Source organism: Falco biarmicus, chromosome 9 (assembly GCF_023638135.1).
Source record: "Falco biarmicus isolate bFalBia1 chromosome 9, bFalBia1.pri, whole genome shotgun sequence".
NCBI lineage: Eukaryota > Metazoa > Chordata > Aves > Falconiformes > Falconidae > Falco > Falco biarmicus.
Genome location: NC_079296.1, coordinates 54,908,254 through 54,931,143, shown reverse-complemented (window position 1 = coordinate 54,931,143; position 22,890 = coordinate 54,908,254). Strand labels below are relative to the sequence as shown.

Sequence of the window (22,890 nt, the reverse complement as noted above, 5' to 3'; positions counted from 1 at the left end):
AAAAATTCAGCATGACTTCTGAAGGCCAAACATTCCTTTGCATGCAGGAACTCAAGCTGGCAGTCTTTACAAAGGCTACCGGCTAGGTCTTGTTTGGGGTTTTGCAATTATATACTGGGAAACAGAAGAAAAAGAATAAAGAAACCCATGGAGCCAAAATACCTAAGAAGAGGTATCACATCTATAATTTCTTGGTGTCTAGGTAAAATGGCGCGACAAGCCCAGAAAAACAGCCAAAGCTATGCATTCTTGTCTCTGTTTTTTCTCTGTTCGTACCTATTCTGCTCTGTCTAGTAGGAAACAGGCAGCAACAGCCCAGGGTTGGTTCTAGGTCATGTTCTGGTGCATAGGCTGAGCTTCCAAAGTTTGTTTTTTTCTAAACATTAAGAAGGCTTACATAAAAACCATATATTTTAAAATAAAGGATAATTTTAGGTGTGCCAGAAGAAAACACAAAATAAACTTCTCTTCCCTATGGAGTTTCTTGGTTTCAGTGGAGGTTACAGCTTCACAGGACCAAGCGTTCACTTGTCACAGCAACGACACTGAGCTCTGTCAGAAATGCCCTTCCAGCTGTGCCCCTTGGCCAAGCAAGCCCTCCTGTCCCACCACAGACCACAACCTCATGCCCTTCAGAAACAGTGCTCGTCATTACTTCTGGCCCTGCCACTCATCCTCAGCTGCTCTTGTGCAAGCTGCCGGCTCCTGAAGGTCTCAGCATCCACCTGAGGTTTTTCTGGCTCAGGTAAACCAGGGAAATTTGACTGAATGCTTCTTACATCGGGAATGGGATGTTGAAATCATTTTGCTTAGCTGATTCTCTGAATTAGCTGACATTCAGTCAGAAGGGGCTTTGTCTTCCACAGAACATACTCATTATTATTTTTTCTGCTTTTGTTTTTTTGGTCTTACATCTCTTTCCCAATTAAACTGATGGTATAAATCAAAATAAAAGTCTTTTTACTTCAGGGAAGCAATCTGAGAGCAAAGCAGGACCGCTACGGTACACATTTACGTTAGTTAAAAGTCTCTCAAATTTCTTACAGAAGTTCACAGCCAGAATGTGATGAGCCTTAAATGCACACGGATTTCTAGATGGTGAGTTAATAGGAAAGGCTTTGTCCACACCGTCACTTAGTACACATCAGCATTTCAACACACCTTGCACGCACACAGCAGATAGCTGAAGGTACCCTGGTGCTCCGTGCTGAGGGCAAGCAGCACAGCCTCTGACATGGCTAAAGAAATGCGTGGTTTAAGGTGAGATTGGGCATGCAACACCAGCATTGGCTTTGACTAGCCAACCTGACCGCACACTCAGTGGGACCAGTGGCTCTCCCGTACCACATGCAATCTGTCAGGCAGCTGCTAACAGAGAAGTATAATTTGACTGCCTCTCCTCTACCCCGGCTGACTTCTTCTCCAGGGAAGAGTGTGTTGCCGTGGCCAAGAACATAGTCTCAAGCTCTATTAAGCTTTCTCTTAAACTCCTGCAATAGAGGTAAAGATTTCCAAGATGGCAAAGTTGTATCATGCAAGTATTGCACGGATATTGCTTAGAACTTCTGTTCATTACCTTACATGCTTGAGATGCTTTCTGGAGGAGAATAAAATATATACATAAATGTGTGCTCAGAGGGCATGATATTGAACTTCTCCTCAGAGCCTGGGGACAGGCCAGTTCAGAGTAGCCCAGGCAGTCTCAATAGATTGCCCTGGCAATATCCTCACTCAGCCAAGGTCCATCAGGCCCAACAGTCTTTCCTCAGAGGTCGTCATTAGCACAGCAGCAGATAGGGAAAGAAGAAACAAAACCCATGTAGAAGAGTCCTTGGCTGTTAGAAACACCGTGGGTCCCAGCAATCCTGAACTGAGGTTATCGTGCTCAAAAACCACAGGTAAACACTTCTTTCATTACTCTAAGTCTTTCTTTAGGCCTCAACAGAGTTTTTTGACAATGACTTTTGCATTGTATTTTATGGGAAAAAGCACTCATATTTTATCTGGTCTGAAGCCAAATGCAAGAAATAACAGAGGCTGAATATGATGGACGATGGAACCACGGCTGCCTGTGTTCATACCACCATGTGCTCACTTCTCCCCTCTGGCTCCCAGCCAGCCCCTAATGAGCTGGTTTTTTGGAGAAGCACTCTGGTATCACATACTGGAAAGCAGCATAAAACTCTAGGATAATTAATATTTAGAATACATTCTCTTTTAAATGCATGGATGTAAGAACATGTTAGGAACAAAATCCATTGACGCTCTTTGAGTAATGCTGGAAAACACAGCCAGTTATCCAGATCACTCAGGCAGCCACTGGTAAAGTCAAGAAAAGCCCTAAATACACTGCTGCAGATAATGGCATATTCACTATGTGAATTTCTGTGTCACGGGAAAGGGACATGATCTTGTATTATCCTGCTTGAGATACTTACCGCATCTTAGCAGGACTGTACTAAGCGGAAGCACAGAACTACATTTTGTAAAGAAGGTCTTAAGTAATCCATTTACTTAAGGAGGGTAAAAAGCTCTTCATTTGTAATACAGGCATAGATTTAATGACAAAATGGATTTTCATCAGAAGTTTCTAAAGATTTCTAAAAGGCTTTGAGCATTAAAGAGAATTTGAAATAAGCTTGGAATTTTGCCTAGTGTTTTTAGCTGATTTCTTTCCCCTTCCCCTATCCCAGGCACAAGATGGTAATTAGAGCATATTACATTCCCTCCAGAAAATATATGTCATTATGTGAGAGTCTGTGAATAAGGAGTTCAACGCATCTCTACTTCATGTAACTAATCTCCTAAAAATACAGCATGTGGTAGAACAACAGAAAAGGCATTGCCAAACCAATAACATAACTAAGATTTGATTTAGCAATAACTAATATGGTCCTGCAGTGACCTTTAAAACTACCTGCCAAGAATTTTTTATAGAGAGAGAGAAAAAAAAGTGGATCCTATAAAGCCAGTAAAGAGAAACATTACATTGGCAAGTCTCTACAGCAGTAATCAAGGTAATATAGATGTTCATTTGAAGGAAGGGCAATTTGGCTTAACATTATTGAAGTCCCCCCATTTTCTAACATCCTAAAAGCTTTTCTAACTAAAAAAGGCTCTTAAACTGTCATGTGCTGGATATAAACCATCTCAGTCAGAACCACTAATCCCTCAGGAAAGAATTTCTTTGGTAAAAGGGTCTCCCAGGACTGCAGCTAAAAACTTAATAATTCAATTTTGGGGTATCTTTTTTTAATCAATTCATATCAAGAACACATAATGTTTATACCACCTGTGGAATATCTTTCTGTATTTCTGATTAATTAAAGGCTTATTCAGGTCTGAAAGGATCTAGCATTATGGCATTTCCACCAGCTTTTTTTTTTTTTGACAGTTATTTACAATGCAGGCTTAATTATCGCATCTTGCAAACTCAGCTTTCATCCCCGAGGTTACATTATACACTTTCAAATAAACAGATTTTTTTTAATACAGGAATTTGAAACTGTGACAACAATCAAGATAATAAAATATAAATTTATCTTTCTGACCACATTCTTACCACTTGTAAACTTTCCTCAAAGCATTAGCAAACAAGGGCTCTGTTTAATCTAGGGAGCTATACTATTCCAGTTGCATAATAAAACAAAGGCGACAGGCCTGTTTGATCCGTGGATTATATTTTGTCTGTTAAATTTGCCAGTAGCAGAAGGGCCGTGGGGCGGTGGAGGCTGAGGGGCTGCACAGGCTCCGCGGCCGGGGGCTGTACCGACCCCCCCGGGGCTCTGGCTGCCCAGCCCACCGTGCTCCCTGGGGGCTGCTCACTGCCTCAGCTGTACACAGCCCACTCCTAGGTACGGTCAATGCAAAACCACATCCTCTTTTAATGATTAAAAACCTAATCTCAGAAAGCAATTAAATGGAAAAAAATAGTCAATAATACGAGATTTCAGAAGAAGTATCGAAGTACCAAGGGAAACGTTGGTTTTACACAACAATTGGGTTTAGTTAGATTAATAATACCTTTTTCTTTTTTCTCCTAAAATAATGTATGGAGAAATTCATATCAAAACAACAAACCTCATCTTCATTTTCAATGTCTTTATGCGTCAATTTTTTTCAGAACTTTGGACTGGAATATTTTTTTAAAAAATGGGAAGAAATTTAGGTCATTCACAATGCAGATCTATAATGTTTGCTATTTTAATTTTCCACCAGCAGAATAATTAAGCATTTTCATATTTGTTAAAGCAATGTAGCATGTGAACTATCATGCTACTCTGATCAGAACATGGTCAGCTAATATATTCTTCAACAACAGATCTTCCCTAAAACAAAATGGATAGAAGATTGCATATATAAAGAAGAGAATGAAAAGATGGGTGTAAAGAGAGCATTTATGTTGATCGGCAGCTACTTTTGAAATTCCTAATACACTTGACCTGACAGAACATGCATACTGAAATAGTCTTCAGGTGGTTGAGGGAAAAAAAAACCCCAAACAACCAAAACACAATGCCAGAATTATAAGAGGAAACACTGAATATGCTACAAATACTAGTAAGTCATTCATGTGGCTTTAATGTTGAATCATTACATAGGTTTATTAAGGAACTGAGGAATATATGCATTAAATTCGATTCTCACCAACAGATGCAAAAAAAAAGCTTGCATGGAGGAAACTTCCTGGAGCGCCAGGCTCATGGCTTTTGCACAGACCCTGGGAGGAATCACATTGCACACATCCTCAGCTACACTAATCTAATGGGATTTCCCCAGGAAAAGAACACAGCATAGAACATAACAAACTTAAATTACTGACAGCACAAACAAAACCACTGACCAAGAGGTATACAAGACTTTCTGTAATATCCTCCTTCAGAAATACACTTCAAAGCAATTCCAGCTTAAATCAACGAAATGAAAGCAATTTTGACGTTTGGAAACAGCAGGGCATAGGGATACCACTTGGTGATGTACTGCTAAATTAAAATGAGGATCAAAGTAAATTTCTCTAACAGTGGTATACAGTTATGAAGAATATTCATTCTAGCTCTAATTTTTTAAATGATTGTGCTATGAATATACAGTTCATTAAAAAGATAATTGTTCAGACTTATCCTACAGACATTACCCAACTTAGAAGGTTCCAGCTGCACCTTTCAGAAATATCTGATCATCGTTGCATTGCCAGATATTTACATAATGATGTTTTAAAATGTGAAAATCAAAAAGGGCAAATGCAGTTTTAATATGCAGCAGCCTACTAATGATAGTCTAGAAACAATATACATACATGCATATATAAATGCTGTGTGATGATTACACATGCACTGTGGATACATCAAATGCAATACATACCTGTTTCTGAAGACAGGGTGCCACACAAACATTGTCCTATTAACTATTTACTATAAAATCTACTAAACTCTTATAAACTAATATAAACTAAACTATGTAATGTAAGCTATAAACTTTACTAAAAACTATTTGAAATAAACTTTACTATAAACTTTTTTTAAAAAAAATATCTATTAGTGGAGAATAAGCATGGTCTGTAATCATTCTTACCCTCTTTCTTTCTTTCTCTTTTGAGGCAGGAATTAGTTAGCCCAACTAAGAATTGTGTTAGTCTCTGCAATAGACTTGGATAACAGAGAAAAAAATACTTAATTACATATAGCATGTACATGGGTGTGCTAATATATGATATTTAGTATAAGACAGGATACATCATTGCTGCTAAGGGACTAATGAATGCAATTGCCTATGTAATGCAAATATCTCTGTGGTGTTAATGTGATATACTTTAATGCCTTGTGAAGGCATTTGATGCTGAAGCAGCTTTCTTGAATAGATTAAAGGAGCCAAACTATATTTTTCAAGATTAACAATAACACTGTGCAACTGGTGATGATATAAGGCTGGAGTGCTGCAAGCTTGATGTTTACTGACTGAATAAGGTTTTCAAAAGGCAGTAAGGTACAGCATTCCAGCTGAGGAAGACTGCAAAAGGTAACCAAACAAAAGAGTTTTCATGGTTTAGAGAGCCATAAAAATTAAAACCCCACTATTTAGCTCACTTCTCTGTTCAGGCTGCTATGAACCCCAGTAATGGTTGTTCGTGAAAGGTAGGGTGGTATTTTACAAATGACACTGAGAGCAGTTTGTCCCTTACAGCTTTTAAAATAGGGCATGTCCTGATTTATGACCTGCAGCTGCTCTAGAGGTGAAAGCACATCGTGTCTGTAGAGCAGCGTGTGAATTTACAGGCCTTCCCCCCACCTCACCTTTCCCTCCACTCTCACTCCTTGTCAGACAGATTTGGGCTCCGAGGATAGTTTAGAGACCCAGGATACATAGGGCGTAATGAAGAGGATCTCAGGTAGTGGCATGGAGATATTTCTGCCAAAGCTGCCTGCACACAGACCGCTGAGACGGTCAATTAGCTGTGCAGAGGAATGGACTTGATAGATAATTAAATTACCCGAGGGGTCAGACCATTAACACATCGCACTGTACTTCACAGGCTACCCAGAAAAATGAATCCTGATTCCTGACTATTTAGGCAGAGCTTGAAAGAAAATAAAATGTGCCATAATGTTAATTATGTGAGCATGAACACCTCTGCAGCATAAAGCGTGTGAGAGAGGAGGAAAAATTTTTTTGTACTGTTTTTTTCAGCTAGCAGGAAGTGACACATCTATTTACAAATTCATGAATGTATAAGGAAAATAAATTAAAAGTCAAAAAAGGCTATCTACTTTGAAGCTTTCTGATATTTGTTTCTTTGTCTCATCTTGTGTTACCTACTCAAAAGTATGTGAGATGGGGAGGTGAGACCTCCTGCCACAGAAACTCCAACTGAACAGCACTGAATGTTCAAGCATGCTAAAAAAACTGAGGCAAGAAATAGCAAAGGAAGGGTTTACGTTCTCCTTATAGATGCACTTCTTTACGGCACCTAAGGAGTACTTGTCCTAAAATCCCTCTATGAAGCCCAAGCCTGTTTGCTTCAGTTGTCACATGCCATTAAGGCATGAAGGGACCATCACGGAGAAAACAGAAAAACCAAGAGGAACCTGCCTGGGGAAGGCAACTGTGACACCAGGTCTCAGCTTTCAGAAAAGGATCCTGGGAATGGTGAGGAGCAACGCCTGAGCTGTTTCTGACAGCAGATTAAGAGGACACCTTAAATTTACTCTGGAGAACCCAAGACCATAGCTACGTATGGTCTTGGATCCTCCAAGGATGAAGGTCCTCAGGAGTATCATCCCAGCTGATGACAATGAAACTCCTCATGAGATCTCTGCAGAAACCTTCCCTGCATCCAGAAAACTACATTCAATGAGAATTGTTTTTCAGTGACTCAAACTTGAACAACACAATGACAGAAAAGGAACATTTTCTGTGCCAGAAAAACGTCCGATGACTATAGCTACCCTGTTTTCATCGGCATTCACTCCTCACCAGTGCCAGTACCAGCTGTAAACCATCCCTTACTGCCAACTACAAACCCACAAAGAGACAATAGTTTCAACTCCCTCTTCTTGGATCTTGGGGACCTTTTATCTAGTATATAGAAGTACTTTCAAAGAGACAGTCTAGAAAATAGAGTCCAGACATGCTGTATAAAACCTGAAGTATAAGCTTCACTATAGGGAAGCTCTTGTTTCAGATATACAAAACTCACCCATTTCACATTGTAGTGACAAATGAGAAAAGTTACTGAACTGAGACTTTAGAAAACATATATCTCAGCATTTATGAGTAGCTTCACTCACTGAAAACAAGGGGTTCTGCTTCATTACCACTCCAATATTTAAAACCTAAAATATTTCTGTTCATTTCCATATAGTGGGTAGCTTAATGAACTTCATTACACATATAAATCCTAGGTGTTGGAAAGGTGAACAAAAACTCCCAAAAGCAAACAAAAAATATTTTTCTAACTTAATCAGCAAGATCAAATTCTGGATAACCCTTGCTGATATCACTTGGAAATAATTAATTTTGACATCAAAATGTGAAGATTAATTTCCTAACCTAAATATACATGGCACCCAACATAAATAATTAACTAAAACAAGGTCCATTAAAAATGGAAACAGAAAAAGAAGGAACACTGGGAATTGGAAAAATGGGTGCCTAGAATACAAAAAACATTTTCTGTGTTTCAATTACATGCTTCCCTTTAACTGAAAAACACTTTCAGTTAAAAATTAAAGTAGAATTCAATGCAATACCAAAATTCAGTGGAAGAATCAAGAAGCAACTGGTGTGCAGAATTTGTTCCTGGTCTTTGCAAGCAAGGAGAGGTGTTTTGTCCCCTTGCTCCTTCTGAAACTTAATCATACAAGGGTTCGGTGCGCGGCAATACCCCTGGTGACCCCCCCATCTAAGCACATCGCACAGGCAAGCTATACCATGTACTAGCTAACGATAAGGCATTTGATGACAGATCGGTATTTGTGGATTTACCCAGGGCAACACAGGAGCAAGCAGTGTTGGTGTCTGCATTCAGGCATAAGGATTTCCCACCTAAAATATTCTCTGAGTCTCCACGTAAAGTCCTCTTTACCACCAAACCAAGGAAAAAATCCTAAAACCACGCTGCACGCTGATGGTCAAGGGTTATGGGGGGGAGCAGAGGAGCTGTAAACCTCCTTCCCTCCACCCTTTCCTTTCCCCAGCCCAGGAGCTGTGCAGTGGGTCTGGGGATGGAGCTGCCGTGCCAGCACAGCCAGGTCTCGTCACCCAGCAGGCTGGCAACCCTGCAGGGCTGAGGGCAGCCAAAGAACACCAGGAATATTGGTAGAAATGATAACAGATCAGCTCCACAGCTGCTGCTTTCACCTCAGGCTGCTCTAAGAGTCTTCGGGGACGAGGGTCCGACAGGGCCACAGGCAGTGGTGGTGTGACAGCAGGTGACACCTCTGTACTCCCACGCCCAGCAGGTGGAAGGTACCAGCCAGCCCCAGTTTCCAGCAGAACTCATCTTTCCACACACCTTGGTTCTTCTGTCCATCTTCCACATCAGCCCGAGACTAAAAGGAGAAAATTTATAAATATATATATACACACACACATAATATACATATAAAAATCCTGTGGATTAACTATATACATATAGTATATAACTCATAAGATTTTTAAATTCACTCATGGCTAAACAAGCAAGGAGGAAGAAACTCCTGAGAACCCACGACTAGCAGTACTCACCGTTACACACTTGAGAAGCAACCAGTAATTACGAAGTTGCATGATCAAAGCTTTTAATGCTAAATTTTCACAGCAGTTTGTAACCATTAAGCAAATGTTTCAGCTCACAGGCAAGGCAAACATTACTATGCACCTTCAATGAAGAGTTAAATTTAAGTAAAAAAGAGAAATGAAATTTTTCCATTGTTACACAAATAACTTATATCGTCTGAAACAGAACACACACGCCCCCAGACCCCAGTCTTCCACCTTAAAATGGAAGTTGCAGAAGCTTGCACCCTGCTGGTAAGAGTTTTTGCTATAAAATCAGCATTATTTTATTTAGCAAGAGAAGAAAAGTCACACTTTGAAATATCAGCATCAGTCCTGAAACCCATTTATGAGAAGCAATTACTTTAGGTTATTGATTTGAAGCTTCAAGGGAGATGTATCACGTTTGTTTTCAGACTAAAGAAATAAAGAAGGAAATCATTATGTTAGACATAGTATTTCATATTAATGCTAATAAAGTTGTTGGAGAGGTTTTTTACCATTGTGTTGTATAGAAGTGTGAATAGCAGAATCAAAGAAACCCCCAAAGTGCATGCCCTGGGCTCCCCAAACAGCATGTCATAGAAAGCCTAAGGTTTCTCAGGACTTAGAAAAAAACTGATTTTGTGTATATAGTTAATGGAAAACAATGAAAAAGTGTTAGGAGTAGCATCCACTCTTTGCATTAAAAAAAATCACGTTGATCCAATGTTAAACTCAAGATGAAAAAAAGGAGGAAGCTTTACATGGAACTGGGGTGTTATCTTCAGTCGTCTTGTTCAGAACAAAACAAAGTGCCTTAATCTACAAAGCCATGGTTCAGATCAAGAATCTGCGGTTTTCCAAGCATAGATCCTACCCTGAGTCCAAGACCAAAAAGCAAGGAGCCGGGATGTGTAAGCAAGTGTCTGCCCAGAGCTTCACAAACTGCAGTCCTTGCTTCGCTGGCATCGGGCGTGCTCCTGCCTGTTGGGAGGATAAAATATGTTTTTTCCATTTGAGAACCTTTGCCCATGATTATTTCCAAGATCATTGGTACCTGAAGAAGGCAGGCGTAGGTGTCCATCCTCCCTATGCAGAGGAAGCTCACAGCGGTTCTGGGACAGCCTCGCTCACTCCTGAATTAGCCTGATTTATTTAGTGATGACTCCTCAGCAGCAAGACACAACACCTTATCCACAGGGTCCTTGTTTGGTGAACTTTTAGCAATACCAGGAAAAAAAAAAAAAAAAAAAGCTGAGTTTTGAAATAAGGGCTGTTGTGGGAAGGATGCGCCCAAGCTGATTTGCCATACAGATAAAGCTGGTGTCTGAATAATTCCCTGCCATATTAAATTCTGTAACAAATTACTTTTTACCTAAGAACTACATCCAAATTCAAAGGAAAGGCATGTTCTCAAAAGCCGTGCATAACCACAAAAGGAAAATCTCAGACCTGTAAAGAGCAACTCTCCGTACCAGAGATACAAACCTGTTCCCACAAAGAAAAAAGGAGGAAAAGGGGTGTCAACACTCTGTGTAGCCCCTGGGCTGGCAATCCCATCCCAGTCCCCAGGCTGGCAGGGCTCTTGGTCACCTGAAAGCCACTCCCAGTATATGCACCCTTTTCATCCATATGGATTGTTACCCTTGTGACAGATCATTCAGCCTGACTTGCAGTAGGTCATGCGCTACAGCATCAGTAACAGTGTAAGTGTAGATCGCTATTGAATATAACTAAGTTACACACCAGACTCGATGGGAAGGCTGGCATACTCAAGCATCATTGCAGGTGTGTGGAGGTAGAAATATCTGGCTAGTTTAGATCATACTTCAAGTTTGAACACATTCAACGGCTCTGGAATAATGGTGAAAAAAAACAAAAACACTGTTTCAAAATACTTCGATTTTAGGTGAGGCTAGATATTAATTTCATAGCAGAAGTACAAATTTTTTCATTGAGGCGTGCAAAAAAAAAAAAAAAAGAAAGGATTAGCTTGCTTAATAGGTGACCTTTCATCACCTGAATTTTAAATGAATTCTAGACCAACTTTATTATGTTCTCACATAGTTTTATTTGTAGCAATGTTTCCAACAGTCAAATAGGACGGTCCACATTGAGAAAAATGGATTTGTTTAAAATTTGGTTGCCTAGGAAAGCAGAACAAAATGAATTGCTAAGGTTAATGCTGGGTTTTGATGAATTATCATCAGCTTCAGAGCATCTACCATTTGCAGTGATGACAAAAGTGAATGCTGTTGGGCTGCGTAACGGCACGGAGGGATGTGCTGGGTTCAGGGCTGGCACGATGGATGTCCACCACACAGCGGGGAAGATCTCAATGCAATTCCCCCAAGACTGCCCCAGCCGTGAAACTGCACCACACTGGGGAAACAGCACTGCCAAAATTAACCTCCACAACATGAGTTACAAGCAAACTGGAGGTAAAGAGGAACCAACATGCAACACCAGAAGTAAAACTTTGGGGTGGGAGAAGAGAAAGGCATAAGACTGCACTTGCAGAAGAGCTCATTTTTGAAGGCAAATCAGGATCATGATAAAAAAAAATATGTAACTACAGGAATCTTCTATCTGTAAATACACAGGGTTTTTTACTGTAAGATTCATGTGCACAGATAAATACCTACAGAAACTTGGCCTTCCCTAAACCACACTACACTTGGTTTAGATTCTTAGATGTTTACCTAAAACATTATTTTAGGTTTGATTTGTTTGGGGATATTTTTGAGTTTTGTTTTTAGTTTTGAGTAGGGGGCAATTAAGGTTTCTCTCACTAAAGCAACTGATATAGTGGGATACTGCATCCTCCAGCTCTGAGCTCCTGCAGCCCCGCCAGCCTCCAGGCAAGACACATTTCCATTCATCATGCTCCAGAAAAGCCCAGCCTGCACCCGCAGGTGCCTCCCCGAGGGGGCTGGAGACCACACAGTCCCCTCCACTCACACCCCCCACCCCCCCCACTCACCTCCACATGCCTTCAGATGAGCTGCCATGGGAACACCTCCGCTTGGCCCCCTCTTATTTTGGGAAGGGAGCAAATGGAACAGCCGATTCCACCGACTTTGCAATATGGCCATTAATGGTATTTGCCTGTATTTATTTAACATTTCCCCAGCCATAGCCGATTTCCATGATGCATCACACAACACAGCTGATAAAAAGACAGTAACCAGGTGTGACAAGTAACAACATAGTAATAAATGATGTAACAGCACTGGGAATTACAAAACCGAAAAACCAACAAAAGCATTGTTTTCTGGATCACATGGTTAAAAGGCATGTAGTGCTCTCTCTCACTCATGTACTATTTATATGTTGGATGGGAAAATAAATATTGCAACAAACAATTTTTTTTTCTATGCTATGAAACTTTGTTCTCTCTGACATACCTGGAGGTTTTATTTCTTCTTTTTCAAGAAGTCTATAAAAAAGTCCTCTCAAATGAGCAATTAGGCTTATCTCACTTGCTCCATTTAAGATCACACTATGATTGTTCTTACCATGAAAGAGTTTGACTACATAAAACTTTACAGCCAGGTAGATTTGTTTGGTTTATAACACAAAAATATATGCTATAACAGGGAGGAGGGTGATCACAGTAAGGAGCTGAAATGACTGCAAGATTTTTCACACTTTTCCCTGGAATTACTCCCATTATGTAAAATCAAACAAGTCTTGCCACCTGTCTACAAAATCCTCTTTATTTCAACCTTTGATGCTCCAAAGCCATTGACTTTGCTGCTAGTCTTCATAAATTGCAAATTGCTGTGGAAAGTACAAGCACCAAAAATAAAGGCAGGAGAGGTCGTTGTGAATAACGGGCCATCTCCAAAGCTGGTACAACCCAGCCACCAGCCACCTGCTTCTAGAGCCGCCTTTGGCACATGGGCACCAACGGGCAGGTGACACTCCCTACATGCGGAGAATCTTTTTTCCCTCAAAGCAGAACTGTTCTCCATTTTTCCTGTTTCTATGTTAATGTTTTATATATTAATAATTATTTATATAATATTATATATTTCTATTTTAACGTTTCTATATTTGTATAATAATCACATAGAAAACATTCACTGTTACAGTCACAGTCAGGCTTAGTCTTTGGTATATCTTCTAACAATATAAGCTGTTTCATTCATTGTCTCAGACCTTGTCTTGGTTTTTTACTATAGAGGAAAAAAATTTCACTTAAAAATGCCTATCTGTATTACTGGCTGTGGTCATGCATCAGGGCGAATCGAATTTACAAGACTGATTTCTGATAAATACATGATCTTTGATGCAAAAATGAAATTTCAGTTCCTTTTAAGGCAAATTAACACCTCCTGGGTTCCACCCATCACCGTGGTTAGCATATCCCCCATGAGATAGTGGACCACCACAGAGCATGAGGGACAGGAGCTTGCTTGCAAAAGGCAAAGTACCTAAGCCAAGACCCCCAGTTAAACGGGGTCCAGACCAGAAGCAATATAACGTTACTTCCAAGCTACCAGATCACACTAGGACCTGGAAAAGGAGTTGCACCAAATGCAGCAAAATCGCATGGGTGAAACCACACAGTCCCAGCATGTGATACCCTTGGCTTTGGAAAGTTTAAACTCCTCCCTGGAAGCCCCTGTGTAGAATTGTGCCCCTTCCCTGCCCACATCTGGAACACAGGCTGGGGAGGAGGGGAACAACGCAGGATGGAGAGGGGAGGAAAAATACCATGGAGGCTGTTTGGGAAAGTGCCCCAGATGATCTGGAAAACAAGACTTACTTGCCTCTTTTTTTTTTTTTTTTTTTTTTTTTTTTTTGACATGAGGGATAGCTACAGCTAATAAACGATCTAGGAAATGTGCCTTGAGTTAATTACTTATCCTGTTTATTGCTGCACTGTAATCAAACTGAGCTGTTTTCTAGGCAAGCTGTTAAATATAACAAAGCAAATAGCAATGCTGATTTGGGAAATTTAATATCACAAAAGGCACCAAAGTCTGTAACACAAACCTAGGACCAGCCCAAGAAGGACATTGCTACATTCACATACGCCCACAAATGCCGGCACTTACAAGGCTCAAAGCTTCTCCTCCACGCAGGGAAGGACTGCCTTGATGTTAATGTGAAATTCCACCCAAGTATGATATTTTGTCTACATTTGGAAAATAGTAAGACATTTGGGTGGATTGTTTTCCTTTGGTTACCAAGGACACTCTGTCATAGAAAATCACCTCCACGTGAATTTAATTTCCCGCAGATACTGCAGCACACCCTCCTCCCATAAGTCAGTTTTTTGGGGCATCTCTTGGAATGAACTGATGCTAACCAAAACACATCCTCTGCCTTTTAGGCAGGGTTTTTTCATGTTGTTTTGTCAACTTCTCCATAAACCGTCATTATTTGCAGGGTTACAGAAACAAGAAAACCCTCACAATTGTTCCATTATTGTTTGCCCTGTTTCTTCAGTGCCAAGCATCTTCCTTTCCTGTCTTCTTTTTGTCACCCCCTTCAGAACAAGGTTCTTTGAGGGTGAAGGGAAAGCTTACAGAGCCTTATAAAATGAAGTTTGCCTAAGAAAAATTTAACTTTTTTTTTTAAATCAAACCTGATCATTTAATTCTGTAAGCTCTCCCCTTACCTTCCCAATCTGACTTCTGCCTTTCTCTGCTCTGCCTCCCAAACTGAGAAACACACTAATTTCATAGCTACAGCTACCCCTTGTCCCAAAAAGAGCCTGCCTTTCTTTTACAGTCTAGTTTACTTCCTGGAATTAGCAATGTTAAGTTTATCACTTTATTTTTTGCACTGTAAAAACAGTAGAAAGAAACCACTTCAAGCTGAACTAAACACAGTTTGGACAGTGCAGTGGCTTCAGGCCAGAAAATTCTTACAGCCGAGAAGTAGCAAGTATTATTCAGGTTGTTGGAAAAGTCTTTTCATGGCTGTATCTGAGTAAGTGAGCCCATGGTGCACATTTAGCTATGAAGGCTGGAATTCCTGCTCCACAACCCTAAATACTATTATTTATGTTAAAAAAAAAAAAAAAAAAAAAAAAAGTTATTTCCAAAACAATTTGCTCTTCCTCCAGTTAAAACCCAGACTTCTTTACTCAGAAGTTCCACATTTCTGATACAGTGCGCTAGTATCAATTTACTGTAAAAAACAAAAGTGAAAACATTTTGAAAAGCCTGACACCTCTTCCTTACAGAAACCTTATGCACTGTAATGGCACCATTTCAGCTGTTGTATTATAGGCTTATTTCATATTTAAATGTAATTATGTTTGACCTTTGCTCTAATAAATCCTTGAACCAGAATTGGAAGATAAGAAATTCAAATACCTTAAGCTTGCTAAAGATAAAATGCTGAAAGAAAGGTGATGTTGCTTAAATAGCTTTGCTCAAAAATCAATACAGAATACATTCATAAATTAACAATCACTCTAGACTAAAACATTTATTGCTGGAGGAACACTGCATAATTAAACCATGGGAATGAATAACAAATTAAAATTTAATTTTAATTTTTCAGTTCTTTTTAAAGCCTTTGGTTAAAAAATTAACTTGGCTACACCTGACTATTTCTACTGGAGATTATGTGCCTTAATTGGTCATGACTCCAAAAACTGGAGTTCTTTAAAGGTCAGGCTCCAGCTAAATGATTTTAACTGGATTTATGCCAAAATCCAGAGATGCATAGGCTCGGGGTAACTGGCATAGGCCAAGAAAAAAAAAAAAAGAAAAAAAAAAAAGAAAAGCAAATACTGCATTTGTAACCCCAAAAGGGAAAATTCTGATTAATCAAATCATTTAAATCATACTTATCCTTGACCTTGTGAATTGCCAAATTAAAAACAGTTGTGTGCTTCCAGCCTGCGCTGGATTTAAGCACTGCAACCTGTGCTGGTGTTACATCGTGGAGCAGGAGGAGCAGAGCCGGAAGATTAAGGATGCTGCTGCGGTCCTGACAGCCGCTCCTCTCTCAGTTCAGGGTTGGGATTTCTTTGTTTGATATGATTTTGGACTAGGTGGACTGAATGGCTATTTAGAACTGGCCCACAAGATTCAAGGCAGCCCTCCAGCTTGCCCCAAGCTGCATGGGGCTGCAGCCTGGGCACCTCACGCTGCAAACTGGAGCATTGACAGCAGAGAAAATCAGAATTGTTTCAAGAGTGCTTCCAAACTGAAATGCCACCGTAGGTGCCCCTGGAGTGATTTCCAGGCAGTGGTGCCTGCCACAATACGTACATCACTCCTCCCTTTCTCTGCCTACGTTGCTGTCTCAGGCATCCAGCATGACCTGAGCAGCACATGCACCGTGTATCACCAAATATCCCTTGTTTTCTTGAGACATCAAGAAAAATAGCTCAAAAACCTCAAGTTCCTTTTTTTCCCCCCACTTCAGTTTTCTAGGATGTTTTTTTCAGGTTATAACCATATGCTCACACAGAAAGCTGTTTCAGACTAGAGTAAGATGCAAAGGAAATGAAGCTGGGATGATTACTGTTTGCTCTTTGAAAATGGGCAAGCAATACAAACCTGCAGGAACAAGGCGTAAGATTTAATTCTTTTTTCTTTTGCCATTTCACGTTCCATTTTGCCTCCCTCTGTCAAAATCATCCCTGGCTGTTCAGCATGAGGTGTCACTGATTAATCCCAGGGAAGTAGGGGGTTAGGAAGGAGAATAATTACATCAGGCAAATGTGATGTGCTGCCTACAGCACTTAGGTTTTATAGGCACCTTTGACCTTTTAGCTGCATTCTGAACAGTGACAGTTGCTGCTTTTCCAGGTAAAACATGCTTTGTGTTAAATAAGGGAGGGGAAGGGGTAAGATGGGGTAGGAAGGACAATTAACTTCCATAAAATAATTAGATAATTTCTTCCAGATGTGTTGGCTTCTGCTGATTGCCTTGGATAAATTATAACCAAAGCACCTTCTCTGTACACACCAGTCTCTTTCAATATATCTATTATCAGTCACGCAGTGGTGAAGCAAACACTGAGTGGCCACAGAGAGATAAATTTGAAGAAATTCTTTCTGTTAGCAGACTTGCCAGGAAACTATAATACAGGAATTTAGTCTTTTAGGAAATATATGGTAGTTTTACACTATAACTATCATTTAGATATTTTGGATGGGATTGATCTGGGTGCATAAAAATGGAACTTGTACTCTTTTTTTCAGTTTTAGGAAGGTATCAGTAAAGGATGAAAATGTCTGTATCATGAAGGTCACATTAAAAAACATCATTAGTAGATCACTTGACCTTTGCTTCATAGGTCAATTCTGTGAATCGAATTTCCTTCAGCATTAAATATTTTTGTTCACAGTACTTAAAAATACCATTTCTTCAGAGAAATAAAAATCAGCAAAGCAAGCTGGCCCTTTTCTCACAGATGCGGCAGGGTGACGAAGATGCACAGCGTACTTTGGGGTTCCTCTCTTCACGTGAAATGTTGATGTCCAGTGAGGGAAGACCACTTAGAGATGTCTTACTCCAGACCAGCAGGTCTGGGGGAGTCTGACTGCACGGGCAAGGGCCAGTCCCGTCGGTACAGTCCTCTCTTACATTGCTAATGATGACAAACCTGAGAATGGTTTCAGTGCATCCCTAAATCACCCCAGCTGGTAGGGTCTCCCCTGCTATATGCTCTGCAAAACCAGAAGAAAAATAAGTAGAAATGGAAATATTTTGAGCACAAATCAAAAATAAGGTAACAAGTCTCCTCAAAGTAACTGCCTTCAACCAGTGCTGGAAACACGATTCCTTATGCTGGTCTGACCCAATGTATGTGTTTGGTTCTTACTTATACCCGTGTCAGCACTGAACCCAAGTGAAATCCTCATGGTACTTTTGCACATATTAAATTAGATGAGATTTTCAGAGTCGTAGATTTTGGAGCCAGAAGAGACTGTTATGATCTATTTGAACTCATGCATCACACAGGCTGTAAGTTTCACCAAGTGATTCCCATGTGAAGACCATAATTTATAACTGACTACGAATATACTTTAAAGCAAGAAATCAAAGTTCTCTATAAAAAGGTCAGTTATTTCATGTAGGATGAATGATAGATGAGACCTAACAAATTAAACACATACAGCACTTTTTTGATACCAAAATACTCCTCAGAATATGTTTTTTGTTACACATCAACTTTGCCCATTGTAAGATTAAAAGCATAGTGCAAATACAGCCCTGGAGAAGGAATCCTACCTGACCATACCCAGCTGCTTCCTTTCACCTAATACATGTGAGAAACGACATTATACGGAAAACCAGAACATAATCTTTATGGCACATTAGCAAAACAGCTAAACAGTGAATCTGCAAAACCAGAAAATAATCCTTTTCTTTTAATGTATGGTTTTCCTTGAGATTTTACCAGCACTTAGCCAAATAAGCAATATGCTCTCCTCATGCACACAAGAAGGAACGTATTTCATCTCTAAGCATTTACACCTTCTGAAACCAAAGAATACACCAGGCCACATTAACCAGCATATGCTGAAATGGGGAGAATTTTATCGTAAATATAACTTGCAAAGACACAGGAGGTTCATTACTACAGTTGTCAAATATTAATGACAAATCCAAAGAAAAAAATGTCAATAAAACACAATATGAAAGAGCCTTGAGAAACAGAGGTGAAGGGCAGTTCCTGTCTGGGTGACATGCAGACACCAGGAATATCCAGCAATACCACTCCAGGTACTCCAGGTACAATTTCAGTGTTACTTGGAATAAAAGGAGTGGCAATTCTCTAAAAGCCTCTGGTGAAATAGGGAGATGGACTCAGAAATATCTAAATTAGACACTCCAAAAGAGACTGAGAACTTTTTCTTTCCTCTCAGACATGAAATGGCGCATTTTTAAGAAAGAAGACCTTCAGAAGGTCTCTATTACACAGTGGACCTCATCGCAAGATATTCGTTGTTACTTATTTAGATTGCAGAGGCTGAGCAGGCTTTTAGCACTTATCCCTGCAGAAGAAAAATACAGCAATTCTTGGGGAACATTTCTTGGAACAGAAGAAAAAGAGAATGAAAAAAAAAAAAAGAAAAGAAAAAGAAAAGAAAAGAAAAACATGTTTTCCTCTCTATCCCCCTACCAGGGTCCAGAGGCAATTTTAGAATTTACAGATACGGGACAACTCTGCAAACCCAGTGGGAAGTTCTCCTTCCCACAAGGTCTATGGGAGGTTTGCAATGACACTAACAGCATCATTAAGGGCTCACAGCTAAATGCAGTAACGAAATCTCATTCATGTCTACAGCAGCCAGTAGAGCCAGCACCCCAAAGGCAACACACGCGGGGTGTGGTGGGGCTTTTATTAGAGGGGATGCTCTTTCCCAGCACTGCCAGTCACACCACAACGACCTGAAGTCCAACTGCATGGAACCTGTGACAGCTCAACATCATCTGCAAGTCTGATCACCATCAAAATTCCTGGCTCGACATAATGGGCAGCTGCCTCAGAAGGCACCCACTACCTGAATTGCTTGAGAAAATGTTTGTATCTCAAACAGCTACCATGATCATTGTCCCATGAGTACAACCAGTCACACTTCAGATACCTTTCACATTTCTGCTTATTTGCATCACTTGCATGTTTCATACCAGGTGCATTTCTAAGGAAAATGAACAGTTGACATGGCACATTTGTCCCACCGTTCTACAGTATTTCCCTGACTTTTGGCACCTGACACGGATACTCATGAAGGAACATTTACCCAAGCAAGCTGTGATTTGCTACAGTGTAAGTGGACATTTTTCACCCCGACTGCAGACATTTGCCGTTCACATGGGGTTTCAAAGCCTGTAGCTGAGCATGATGATAACAGAGACTTCACTGTTCCCAATCTTGGATATGCACAAAGGGGCATTTTTTGCAGTTCAAGCCTTCCCTGCTTGGAAAAAGAACGCACAAGGAATTAAAATGTGTGTGTAACGGTTAGCACAACAGCTCATACTGTTAAATCATACACAGACAGAAAACACTATCAACTGTGGTACTGGGTCTATAAGTAGCCCTGAAGTTAAAGAGTCACAGAACTCTTGGCTGCTAGTATATTTTTTCTCTTAAGTATCATTTTAAATAATGCAAGAGTTTTAGTTTCTGACAAATCACAAGCCAGGTCACAAGCTGTTTAAAATAAAAAAATCAGTTAATTTGTTTCCCAACACAAAATATCTAGCAATTATTGCAGAGTTCTTTCCCTATTCTGAACAATTTCACAGTCTCCAAATATGTATGAGGTTAAGGTCTCTGTGACTAGCCTCACTTTTAACCCTGATCTGTTAGCCTACATTGATCTACTTTATTCCAAGCAGTATTTTGTGACCATATGATTTTTTTCTTAATAACCATACTTACACCTGAAGTGAAACAATCCTTTGAAGTCCAAATATTCTATCTGCTGCCTCTTCCCTCTGAAACAGATACACGGGTCAGCACACTAAAGGTTAAGTTTACTTCTGATGTCTTTTAGGTGATTTTCCTCCCCCAGAAGAAAAGAAATAGGGTAGAAGAGTATCTCAGACTCAGGAGATGCCTTGACTCCTGTGCTGTTAAAATTTAAGTGGCAAAAGTATCATAGCCCTGCCCGTCCTCAGACATAGTTAATCAGCTTTCTGGTGGACATACTGATACAGGGACACTCAGGTAGAAATCCTACATCTTCCTACTTCCAGGCACAGCCCACTTCTCTAACCCACCTTACATTATACCCATATTGGGTTTACTATGTCATGTGAAAACCAGTGTTAAAGCAATTACTATTTAAGTTTTCCTAAGATAATTACCCGAAGTGAAAATTAGTTGAAAAACATGAAAGAAAAGGCCACACAGCCAGCCAACAGTGCAACATGCCATAAGCAGGACAGGACTGGAACCCAGGAGACCTGGATGCTATTATCCTGCACTCAGCAACTTAGTTAAATAAATCACTGCACCTCTGTTCTCCCCATCAAGTTAGTGGAGACAATGATAATGACTGCTCCATAAAATCCTTTGAGATTTACTGTTTAAAAACAATCTGAAAGGTAGGTATGCTATTCTCTTGATTAGATTATTTTATATCACTGTTCTTCTCATCGGTTTACTCAAGCTGTGAATTAGAGTCAGTAAGAAAGAAAAAAAATAGGTGCAGCTTGGTGGTTACACTGGAACTAAGCAAACCTTTCCAAAAAATTAGCTATATTCTACATGTGCGTGAGGGACAGCAATTAAAATTAAAAAAAAAAAAAAAAAAGTCTTCCCAGATCAGTGTACTAGTGCAAAAGCTGCAAGGCATTAATCACCACAGAAAAGGTGTCCTTAGTCACTGAGTGACCAACACCACTCTTCATGAAGGTGGTCCAAGAGAGGGAGCACCAGCATCTCTTCTGAAGAGTACCACAGCTTCCTGAGGGTGCCCTGTCTCATACGAGAAACACTAGGTTTGAAAATAAACTCTTAAAAAACTTGTGTGTTCAAACAGAGTAATGGTGCCAAAATCAGCTGGAAAAAATATAGAAAACTTTCCAAATCCAGGAGAATGGAAAGCTAAGGCTATTTAAAAAAAAATGCATTTTATCATTAACTGGATGGCTGCATTTTCACTGGTACAAATACAGTTAGTTCCATTGAGCGGACACAGGAGTTTTTATAGAGATAATAAAAGGAACTATCAAGAAAAATAGAAGATAGATCCTTGCCAGGATCAATCAAAAAGCCTAAAAGATAAGTAAAGCCAAGCAAGTATGCCCACCAATTCAGAAGTTTGAAAGAAGACATAAAAATATAATTCAATTATGCAATGAAAGACCACTGAGCAATCCAAAAGCTATGTAAAACCAGGTACTGAAATATTAAACTAGTTAAATCTGAAATAACACCTAAGAAAATAAGCTCAATAAAGACAACACAATTCAGAAGTAATTACAATGGTAGAACTGAACGGTTTATGAATGAGCTCTGTATAGCTGACGAGCCGGATATTTGCAGGAACATTTTCTTCTGAAGAAACAAAAAGTGTAAAAAGAAAAAGGCTGGCAGTGAAATAACAAGGAGATTATTGTGGATTTTAAAAGAGTATTGTTAGCATGTAAATGGAAGATGTACCTGATGTGAAGTAGCTTTAAGCATGAAAGGAAAAAGGAAAGCACAGATTAAGCTGCAAGTCGTATTGGGAATTAATGAGAATTAACAGAAGCATAATTGTACCTCGTTACTTTAGAAAGTAAGAAAATTTTAATATGCAGGAAAATTTACAGGAATGGAAAAACTGAAGATTTTTACAGAGGACACATAATTTTTTCTTCCTGGGTGTTGCTGCCCCATTGAGTGTTTGTTGGCATAAATCTGGCTTTCCATGTTTTTCAGTCTATCTTCAATATTTCCTCTGCCTCTCTGGGTTTTACACTCAGGATTTCCGCTCCCCCTCCATTGCTTGATGACAGGATAGCTTGAGCAGTATCTAAACATGAATCAACCCTAAAAGGAGGAAAGATGTGTTTCTCAGCCACGACTCCTGTGCAGTGAAGTAGCTGCTGGAGAATGCTGCAAAATTAAATGTTATGAGGAGTCTGAAAAGATCAACGGCAAACTCAGAGTTAGGAAGCACAAACTTACATACACTTCATCCCAGGCTCAGTAAATTTACTCAGAAGCTTTGA

General features: G+C 39.8%; 2 long non-coding RNA genes across 3 annotated transcripts in view; both read right to left on the bottom strand.

Annotated features, from left to right (window-relative positions):
- LOC130155466 (uncharacterized) overlaps positions 1-12,178 on the bottom strand; it is a 35,098-nt gene extending 22,920 nt beyond the window's left edge. Inside the window, exons 1-2 of one of the 2 annotated variants that reach the window (XR_008824086.1) lie at positions 10,292-12,178; positions 8,857-10,218 (exon numbers count right to left, since the gene is read on the bottom strand). This is a non-coding gene — a long non-coding RNA (uncharacterized LOC130155466). Of the gene's footprint in view, positions 1-8,856 lie in introns of both variants that reach the window. The other variant, XR_008824085.1, reaches the window with a different exon arrangement.
- Positions 12,179-15,267: 3,089 nt separating this feature from the next.
- Positions 15,268-20,648, bottom strand: LOC130155489 (uncharacterized). The gene is made up of 2 exons (XR_008824089.1): positions 20,609-20,648; positions 15,268-20,138 (listed from the first exon to the last, which is right to left on the bottom strand). It is a non-coding gene; the product is annotated as an uncharacterized LOC130155489 (long non-coding RNA).
- Between the last annotated feature and the right edge of the window lie 2,242 nt (positions 20,649-22,890).